This window comes from Myotis davidii, unplaced genomic scaffold (assembly GCF_000327345.1).
Source record: "Myotis davidii unplaced genomic scaffold, ASM32734v1 scaffold534, whole genome shotgun sequence".
In the NCBI taxonomy this organism is placed as follows: Eukaryota; Metazoa; Chordata; class Mammalia; order Chiroptera; family Vespertilionidae; genus Myotis; species Myotis davidii.
The window spans coordinates 5,985,925-5,996,875 of record NW_006286678.1 but is presented as its reverse complement, the minus strand read 5'-3'; the positions used below and the strand labels follow the sequence as shown (position 1 = coordinate 5,996,875).

At 40.1% G+C, this 10,951-nt stretch overlaps 1 protein-coding gene across 2 annotated transcripts in view; it reads left to right on the top strand.

The window, feature by feature from the left end:
* Positions 1-10,485: 10,485 nt before the first annotated feature.
* Positions 10,486-10,951, top strand: part of PHF24 (PHD finger protein 24) — a 25,572-nt gene continuing 25,106 nt past the window's right edge. For both annotated transcript variants that reach the window (XM_006758546.2, XM_006758548.2), the window contains exon 1: positions 10,486-10,810. The gene's annotated coding sequence lies outside the window, so the exon portion shown is untranslated. The remainder of the gene's footprint in view (positions 10,811-10,951) is intronic.

Below are 10,951 nucleotides of genomic sequence, written 5' to 3'. Positions count from 1 at the left end.
CCTGCTTGCCCATTTCCTCAGCCTCCTTATTCCTTCTACTATCTACCCAGCTAGGGTCATTCAAGCATTTCTACTCCACTCAACATTGGCCATCACTTTCTTAAAGACTCTAGAAGAACCATCCCATCCCCTAGGGTTCTTGCCAGGATGTTAAATCCTGTGTCCCCCCCCCCAAAGTTGTCCATAAGTCCACAAATTATTGCTTATCCATTATTATATTCTAGCCCACCTGATAAAGCACCTTCAAAATATAATGCCTCCTATACTACCTTGGTTCTGCTGGTATATACTAGCTAATTCTTGCAGTACCTTCAGTGTACAACATCTTTCCTCCCTTATCAGGTCTAGCACTTCCTCATCCAGGTGGTCTTGGTATGTGACCATAAGTTATTGGCATAGCAGCCAGGAGAGGGGGTAGGGCTCCTGATGAGGGCACCTGTTGCCTAATGGCAGGAGGGATTCTACAACTTATATTACAATGTCTATCAAAACAGAGCTATCAAAACAGAGCTTACTATGGAAGAGTAGACCACTTCTGCAAGTTTTGAGGATTCAGAGGGGTCTTCAGAGCCAAAGTCCTCCGAAGCATCTATCCGGATGTCCCTATCCCATATCCCAGGTAATCCTAGCCAGGACCCTGACCTTAGCATAACAAATCTGCTTTGACTGATCTCTGCCATTCTATCAGATCATCTGTTTGCTGCTCAATTATGGCCTCTCTTCCACTTCAAAGTATAAATGCTGTCATACTTAGACTGTTTATTAATAACACTCTGATTCTCACATTCAGCTCAACCCCTGACAACCCAATTACATAAACCTTTGCTCAAATTTGTTTGAATTGGGTTTCTGTCATTTGTAAGTAAAAGAGAACTTGGATATCTGAGGAGAGAATTGATTTGATGAATAAAGTTTGAGGTAATGGGAGAAAGATTTTAAAAGGAGTGAGTCAATGGCAGAATAAGAATGCTTATATTTCCAAACTAACATATAAATAATCACATAAAGTGCATAATAGTAGATATCACCCCTACTACGCCCATGTAGCTATAGGATTAAGAAAATATTATATAAAATACATAGCAATGTTTGTTAAATTTGTTCCAGCACTGAACAATTTTATAATCATGGGCAATATGATAACTGACATTTATTAAATGCATACTGTATGCCAAGCATTATACTAAGAGCTTTATATGCATTATTTTATTTAACCACCATTTCACAGAAGACTAAGATTCAGCAATATTAAGAAACCACTGCCAAGGGTATATATCAACTAAATGCAATTTAGAGTTCTGAATACAGACCTCTCTGACTCCAGAACCCGTGCCCTCTACCAATGTATTTATATGACAGGGCTGTCACACTGACCTCCTTTCTGGAGGTCAATTTGTGTCTATTACACGAGGCTAAATGTTCTAAAATTCGCATATATCATTTTACTAACTTTCATAATTCCTCTAGTCATTGGAGTTCTGGAAAACTATTGAGTAAATATGAATTTTTTTCTGATAAGATTTCTGGCTATAGTTAATACCTTTGAGGGCTAGAATATGGAGCTTCCACTTCCTCTGAAGTCTAATAATGATGATTTTACATTAACAGTGAAAACTGATTGGATATAAATGGTAACTCTGATATAGAGGCACCAGGAACATGAAAATTTGTAGTTATCCTTTAGGGAGCTATCCCTCTTTTTCATCAGAATTCCCCCACCTCCCGCCAGAAGCCTGGAAAGCAGACAGTCCCCTTTCCCTGCTCTTTGCGCTCATTTTTCCAAGGTATCTAAAGGAAACGTATACAAAATTTAAAAACCCAGAAACTCAATAAGTTCCTCAATAGGCAGAACAGGATAAGGAAAACCCTCTCTCCTTTCATCTCTGTCTCCAAGACACTTCGTGTAAGTCCTCATTGTCATTCACTGTCTCAGTGACAGACGTCTTCCATAGAATACATTAGGCATGTGGGAAACCTTGGCTGAATGTGATGTGCTCACCAATTTTCTCCAACATGGACATTTATCCTGCTGTTAAATATGGGCAGATATTTCTCAGAATTCCCCATACCTCCTAGAACTGTCCAGTCTGGTTCCTGCCACCAACCTCTCTACTGAAAGTGCTCTTGCCAAGTCCCCAGCAACACCCGTGTTCCCTAATCCAGTGAGTACTTTTTAATGCTTACCATTCTAGAACTCAGCCAGAGTTCTGAAGTTGGTCACTTCTTGCTCTATTCTCCTTCTGCCTTTCTCTGGCTCCTGGCCCTGTCTTCCCTCTGGCTTCATTCTCTTCCAGTGCTTTCTTCTTTCTGTCAGGCACTCCCTCAGTCTCTCCCAAGGCTTTTCTTTCTCTCGCCCCTTAAAGGAATGCGTCCTTGGTTTCTTTCAATGTTCTGTCTACGCACTCAGCCCGGATGGTTTCAACACTGCCTAGGGCAGCAGTTCTCAACCTGTGGGTCGCGACCCCTTTGAGGGTCAAACGACCCTTTCACAGGGGTCACCTAAGACCATTGGAAAACACATATATAATTACATATTGTTTTTGTGATTAATCACTGCGCTTTAATTATGTTCAGTTTATAACAATGAAATTGGGGGTCACCACAACATGAGGAACTGTATTAAAGGGTCGCGGCATTAGGAAGGTTGAGAACCACTGACCTAGGGCTTCATGAACTACCCCGATGACTCCCAAATCTATATGTCTCGGGTTCTGACCTCTTTTGAGAACTCCCAACCCACATATCCTTTGTCTCCACCTGGATGTCCCAAGGTATCTCAAACCTAAGACAGCATAACTGAACTCATCTTCTCACCGGTACCTTAACCTTCTGTCTATGTCTTCATGGTCCACAGTCATTTAACTCTAGCCTTAAAAATGCATTCCACAGTCTTTCCTCTCCTTCCACAACCTCACCCATATTTCTTCATTTGTCTAACTTCTACTCATTCCTCTTATTTCACGTTGGACATAATTTTCTTTAGGAACTTTTTGCCAACCCCACAAATTTGTGTAAGCTACTCCTTCTATATGTTTCTACAACACTTTATTTTTTAAAATATATTTTTTATTTATTTCAGAGAGGAAAGGTGAGGGAGAGATAGAAACATCAGTGATGAGAGTGAATCATTGATCAGCAGCCTCCTGCCGCCCACTCCTGGGGATTGAGCCTGCAACCCAGACATGTGCCCTTGACCGGAATAGAACCCGGGACCCTTCATTCCACAGGCCGACACTCTATCCACTGAGCCAAACTGGCTAAGGCTATTTCTACAACACTTTAAACTTCCCCTCTCATAACAGTTATCATGATGTAGTATTGTAATTGCCAGGTTATTTATCTGTATTTTTCACAGACTCCAAGCAGGGACCTTACCTAAATTGTTCATTGTTTTATTCCTAATGTCTAAAATTCCTAATGTCTACTATGTGTCACAAGCACTGACACATAGTAGGCACTCATTAAATATTTGTTGAAGTGAATGAATGAATAATTAAATCTTCATTCAGCTGGATTCAACAGCTCAAGGATGTTCACAGCTCAATATGCACTGTGCCTATCATGTGCCATTTTACTTCCTAAATCGTTTATTGGATATGTTCCCTTGTCTATAATGCTATTGTCTTAGCTCAGATTCTAATCATTTCTTGATTGGACTACTGCAACAATTTCCTAACTCAAACCTCAATCCCCTCTGCTCTATTCTCCACACAGCTTCCAGAATAACCTTCCTAAAATCAAATTAGACCATACCACTCCAAGGTTAAAGACCTCAGTGAGTCCAAAGCCTAAGCCTGGTACAACAGAAATCCCATGCTCTGGCTCCTGCTTACCTATTCTCCAGCCACATCACTCACCGCGCCCCACAGGCACCTACCTCACCAGGCTGCTCGAAGACGCTTCACACAAACACTATCTCCAACTATCTACTCTGACTATTTTTTTAACAAAATGTTTATTGACCACTTGGCACATGCCTGGCAATGTTCTAGGTACTGGCGATGACATGATGAATAAAAAGACAAAATACTTGCTCTGCTAGTGAATGAATCCTCTCCCTACTCAAATGGCACCTTCTCCTTTTCCTCATGATGCCTTTCTTTAGTGCCTCCTCAGAACTATAATAATATCTTTATGATACTTTATCACAACATGCTATAGCTATTGATGTATTTGAATATAAGGGTAGTTCTAGGTTTTATAAGCCATCTAGGCTCATGTATGTCATTTGGTGTGTGTGTGTGTGTGTGTGTGTGTGTGTGTGTGTGTATGTGTGTACATCTTTAAGAAAAATTATTACTAATATAATATTGCTAAGCTCTTTCCAAGGTCTTGGAATGAGCCTGTGCAATCCACTTCATGGCACATCCACTCCTATTTACCTGTCTCCCTCTAGACTGTGAATTTTTCATTTCTATACCCCCACACTTTACTTACACTCACGCCAGCTCAGAGAGTCCTTTATCCCAAGTGTATTATCATTGTTTACTGCTTTCCCAGAGAGGCCACTAAATAACAAGAACCTTGCCTAGAAGCTACATCGACCTGTCCTCTCTTAGGGGTTGACAAGGCCCTGGAGCTTGCTTTTGAGCTAGTGGATCACTAATTCTAACATTTCAATCCATGTGTGTGTAGCTTTACTGGAAGTAGGAGTCCTCTCAAAGGACCCCTCACTGCCTCTCCAGGGTCTTCCAGACACTTCCATCAGTTTTCAGTCCATCCCATAAGGCATAGGACCTCAGAAAGCAGATTAAGAGCATGTATAAGCGTTTTCCCAACAATCACCAAAGGATTTCAGAACTGTTTACAATAGGGCTGTCACATGTACAGAGAACAGATCCAGAGTCCAAACTTAAATAAAATTTTCCTGGCTTCTTCACTCAGTTTACATAAGACTTTAAGGCTATCTAAATCTGCAATCTTCCTGGTCCAAAATCATTTTGTCTGCTGCTTCTAGAAATATATATATATATATATATTCTATTGGTCCAAATATTTTCTGAACTGCCCAAAATCAGAGAATCAAAAAAATTACAGTAACAAGGAACTTAGAGTAAAATTAATAAAAAGATACATATATGAATATGTCTATCTATTATGTTCAAGCTATTGTGAGAAACCAAAGAAGAATAACATGATCCCATTTCTCAAAGAGCTTATAAACAAGTCTTCCATGGCCGGACTTACGTTGCCTATATTGTTATTTGCCCCCTCTTTTCTACAGCTCTGAATATTTTATTTTTCTAGGGTTTTACTGAACTTGAATCAAGTCTCATTAATTACTCACATGCTTCTGGCACAAATTAGAAGTAACTGCAGAAAAAATAGCACACTTATCAACTGTTCTCCTAAATGGGGAAGACATACTCCAACAGGGAAAATTGACTTTGTAATGTCTTAGAACCAGGCAACATATCCTAGAAATTAGCTAAATTTCATTTGCTGGAAACTAAGCAACTGCGTTCTAAGGAATGACTAAGGGTTTCCACGGGCTACTATGGCCTCAGTTTAGAGGCAAATTTTTTTTAAATTAAGGACATAAAAAGTAATAACCACTAAACATTTATGTTTGTACCTTTGAGTACTCACTAAATCTCAGGCATTGGGAGTGAAACATGCTCCTTGCCTTGAGAAATTCATAGTCTAGTAAGAGAGACAGAAATCCAGATAGCGGTACTACAAAATGGTAGAAATGATAATAGGGACAAGCATGGGGGGTAGGGGGTACTAACCTACCTGATGTGAAGGAAATAATATCTGGCCTGACTTTTAAAAGAACATAAGGTTTAGATAGCAAAACTGTGAGGCAAGGTGAGGCAGGGTACATATACCAGTAAGGTTACCAATCAACAAACAGAAAACAACTTTGAAAATTAGAAAAGGAGTTTAATGGAAAAGTACTGTGTAGCTCAGAGAATCCCTACAAAGGCTGAAGATCCAAGATTAAAAAACAGAAGCAAAAGGATACTGCTCAGAGTAAACAGTCAAAATCACAGGAGAGAACCAAACAAAGGCAGGTGCTGCGGTGCAGTCACTGAACCCTGGTCTCTTCAGCTGAAATTACCAGGGCTCTGGCACTGGACACTGGAATGCAGGTACTAGACAGTGAATACTGGTACTGGATACTGGACGTCCAGTGCAAGACAGTGGTTGCCCATTGGCAACCTTCGACACCCTTAAAACTGGTGACTCCTAAACCATAGAAAGGAGGTTCCAATGCTGACAGTTTAAAGAGGAGCACTATAGCAACATTCCAAGGAGATGAGAAGGCAAGAAAGAGAAAATGTATAAGTGCAAGCCTTTATTGAGAAAGAATGATCCAAGTCAATCACCTAAGCTTTAAACTTAAAGTAGGAAAAAGTGGAGCGAACTAAACCCAAAGCTAGCAGAAGAAAATAAATAACAAAGAACAGAAAATAGAAATCAATGAAATAGAAAACAAGGAAGCAAATCAATGAAACCAAGAGTTGGTTCTTAGAAAAGAACAAAATGGACTAACCTTTAGCTAGACTCATCAAGAAAAAAAAAAAAAGAGAAGACATAAATTATTAAAATAGAAATGAAAGAGGAGACTTCATTAGCAATCTTACAGAAATTAACAGGGTTATATAGAAATGATATAAACAACCTTATGCCAACTTATATAACATAATTAGGACAATTTATATAACATAATTCTATAGAATTCCTAGGAAGACACAAATTACCAAAATTAACTCAAGAATAAATGGAAATAGACCCACAACCAGTAAAGAAGTTAAGTCAGTCATTTAAAAGCCCTCTACAAATAAAAGCCCAGGTTCAGATAACTTAAATGGTGAATTTTATCAAAAATTAAAGAATAAATAACACCAATCTTTCACAAACTTTCCAGAAAATAGCAGAGGAAGAATCACTTCCCAACTCATTCCATAAAGTCAGTATTATTGGGATACAGACAAAGGTAGCAAAAGAAAAAAAAAAAACATAAACCAATATCCCCCACGAATATAAACACAAAAATCCTCAACAAGATAATACGAAACTGAATCCAACAAAATATAAAAAGAATTAAACAACAAAATCAAGTGCTGGCAATGATGTGGAAAAAAAGGAACCCTTGTGCACTGATGCTGGGAATGCATATTGGTGAAGCCACTGTGGAAAATGGTATGGAGGGTCCTCAAAAAATTAAAAATGAAACTATAACAGGACCTAGTAATTGCACTTCTGGGTATTTATCTGAAGAAAATAAAAGTACTAACTCAAAAAGATATATTCACCCCCATGCTCATTGCAGCATTATTTACAATAGTCAAATGTGGACATAACCTTAGAGTCCATTGGCAGATTAATAGATAAAGAAAATATATAAATTTAGCCATAAAAAAATGAAATCGTGCCACTGGCAACAACATGGATAGACCTTAAGGCCATTATGCTTAGTGAAATAGGACACTTATATACAAACTTCTAGTTACAAAATAAATAAGTCATGAGGACATAATGTACAGCATGGTGACTATAGTTAATAATACTGTATTGCATAATTAAAAGTTGCTAGAGAGTTAATCTTAAAAGTTCTCATCACAACAAAAAAAAACTATCTATGGTAATGACTGTTAACTAAATTTATTGTGGTGATCATTTTGGAATATATACAAATATCAAATTATTATGTTTTATACCTGAAACTAACATAATGTTGTTTCTCAATTGTACCTGAATAAAAATTTTTAAAAATAAGGATCTTAAAATGGGGAGATTATTCTGGGTTATCTGAGTGGTCCCAATGTATTCACAAGGGTTCTTATAAGAGACAGAAGCAGGTAGGTGAGTCAGACAAGATGTGACTTAAATGGTGAATTTTATCAAATGGAAGGAAAAGGTAGAGTTATCTGATGTAAGAAAGATTTGATTAGCCATTGCTAGCTTTGAGGACAGAGGAAGGGCCATAGGCCAAGAACATGGTGGCTTCTAGAAGCTAGCAAAGGCAAAGAAATGATTCTTCCCCAGAACCTCCAGAAGAAATATAGCCCAGCTGATACCCTGACATTAGCCTTGTAAGACTCATTGTGGACTTCTGGTCTTCAGAATTATGAGATAAATTTGTGTTGTTTTAAACTACGATGTTGGTGTAAGTTTTTTACAGCAGCAATAGGAACCTAATCATCACCGAGGAAGAATACACTTACCAGCTCACTCAGATTATTGGCAGAACGCATTTCCTGTGGCTGCGAGACTGAAGCCCTGCATTCTTGCTAGCTATTGGCCGGAGGCCTTCTTCAGCTACTAGACTAGAGGCTCCCTTAAACAGATAAAGAAGGTCTCTGGAAAACCTATAGCTAACATACTTAATGTTAAAAAACTGAGTGCTTGTCCTGGCTGGCATGCTCAGTGGTTAGAGCAGTGGCCTGAGCCACACCAGAGAGTCTAGAGTTAGATTCCCAGTCAAGAGCATGTAACTGGGTTGCAGATTTGATCCCTCTCCCTGGTCACTGGTCAGGGTGCATGCAGAGGGAGGCAACCAATCGATATGTCTCTCACATCTCTCTCTCTCTCTCTCTCTCTCTCTCTCTCTCTCTCTCTTTCTGTCTCTGTCTCTATCTCTCTCTCCCCTTCCTTCCCTGCTTCCCATTCTTTCTAAAAATCAATGGAGAAAATATCCTCAAGTGAGGATTAACAACGACAAAAATTTGTGCTTATTAACCTCTCCATACTCTGAACAATCCTTATAGTAACAAGCTGTCTTTTCTGAATATGAGAACTTTGCATGGAATCTTTTAAAAAAGGAATTTAATAAGTTTTATACTGTTTGTAATACTTTAATATCAACAAAAGTTAAGTAATAATTATGCATTTTAACCCACACACCTCCCTTCGTGAAGTAATCTGTCTCTCTCCTCCTTGGGACTCCCACTGCAGTGCATGCCTCCGTTGAACACAACTCATTTTCTGTTTTGTATTAGATTCTCCGTCAAGGCTTGTTTCCTCTGTGAGGTTACGGTTCCTTGAGGGAAAGCACTGCGTCTGACTCTTCTAGTTCTCAGCACAGCGCCTGGCATACTAGAGGTGTACAATGCACATTTTTTTGAATGAAGAAATAAGTTAACCAGCAGAGATGTCTATGGTGATATTGTTACACCCTTGTCTTCCATATAAGCCTAACCCACAGCCTAGAAATCAAACACTCCCTGAAAACAGTCCAGAGAATCCTCTCTGTGAAAACTGTTGGGGTAATATAATTCTAAAGAGTGTCAGAGTCGGCCAGGCTATATGGAAAGCTGTCTGCTCTTCTGTGTTACTTTCACAAGCAAAAAAAAAGGGGGGGGGGGAGTGTTAGTGGTTCCTGAGAAATATGTTCTAATTTTAGAACGCCATATATTAATGGTTAGCAGCCTTTCCTCTCACAGCGGTAGTGCAGTAAAATGGTTGGGAACTTGTAGTCTGAAGTCAGAATACCTGTATTTCAATCTCACCGCCACCACATAGTAGCTATGTAACCTCAGGCAAGTTGCTTAACCTCCTGTGCCTCATTTTCAACACCAGCAAAATGTAGAAACTAACAGTACCTACCCTCCAAGATATGGTGTGAAAATTAATGGCTAATATATTTGAAGTGTCTAGACTAGTACTTGGCACTTTGTTTAAAAATGATAGCAAACACTAGCTGGCGTGGCTCAGTTGTAGAAGCAGCCTGTGTACCTAAGGGTCATGGGTTTGATTCCTGGTCCGGGCACATACCCAGGTTGCAGGTTCAATCCCAATCCGGGTAAATGGAGGAGGCAACCAATTGATGTTTCTCTCTCACATGGATGTTTTTTCCCTCTCCCTCTCCCTCTCCCTTCCTCTCTTTCTAAAAATAAATATAAATATTATATTTATTCTTATATAATAAAAGGCTAATATGTAAATTGTCCCCTTGATAGGGAGTTCGACCAGGAGCTGGGCCAGCTAGCCAACCGCCCAAAGCCCCCACCTCCTGCACCAATTCCATGCACACAGCCTCTAGTATTTAATAAAGAAAGAAAGAGCCCTGGCTGGTTTGGATCAGTGGATAGAGCGACAGCCTGTGAACTGAAGGGTCCCAGGTTCAATTCCAGTCAAGGGCACATGCCCAGGCTGTGGGCTTATCCCCAGTAGGGGTCATGCGGAGACAGCCAATCAATGATTCTCTCTCATCATTGATGTTTGTCTCTCTCTCCCTCTCCCTTCCTCTCTGAAATCAATAAAAATATATTTTTTTTAAAAGAAAGAAAAAGGTGATAGCAATATGTAGCACCATATTTACCTTATATCCCTCATTGGTAAGTTCCATGCTGTTAAGGACAAGCAGGCTCTTTTTTTATCCTCTAGAGCAGTGTGTAACAAATACCAGATGTTCAAAAACATGATGATGTGAATTGTATTTGAGATATAGAAACTGAATGCACAAGAAAATGAAAATATATATAAAACGTAAATGCAATTAGTTTAAACCAAAGGGTTCTTGTCATATTATTTACATATCTCCAGTTATTTCTTTAGGACTAGTGGCTAGGGCTCTATGACCTGATCTTTTTTCTCGCCCTCGTCAGAGCACGTAGTTTGGGGTAGGGCATGTTGCATGCATTACCGAACTGCTGGCCTCCCGACGAGCTGGCCGTGCAGATAGTCTGAGGGAAGAGGTTGCTGCAGCAAAAAGTGGGTTACATACATTACAGACAGTACGGCTCTGCCCTTGGAAACGAAAGGCCCATAATTTAAGAAAACGCCCCGGGAAGAGCTGGGCCGGGCCAGCCCAGCGTTCGGTGACAGCCCATTTGGACCTTCGTAGGGGCGTCCTGCGAAGGTGAGTGCCCGGCCAGGGTGGCAGGCCGGGATGCCCGAGTGAGCAACTTGGTAGGGGAGGTGGCGCCCAGACAGGGGATGCGGGGTGCGTCACTCCCACTTCCCTAGCCAGGTGCGGGCCCCACGAGCGCGGGCGGGCGGG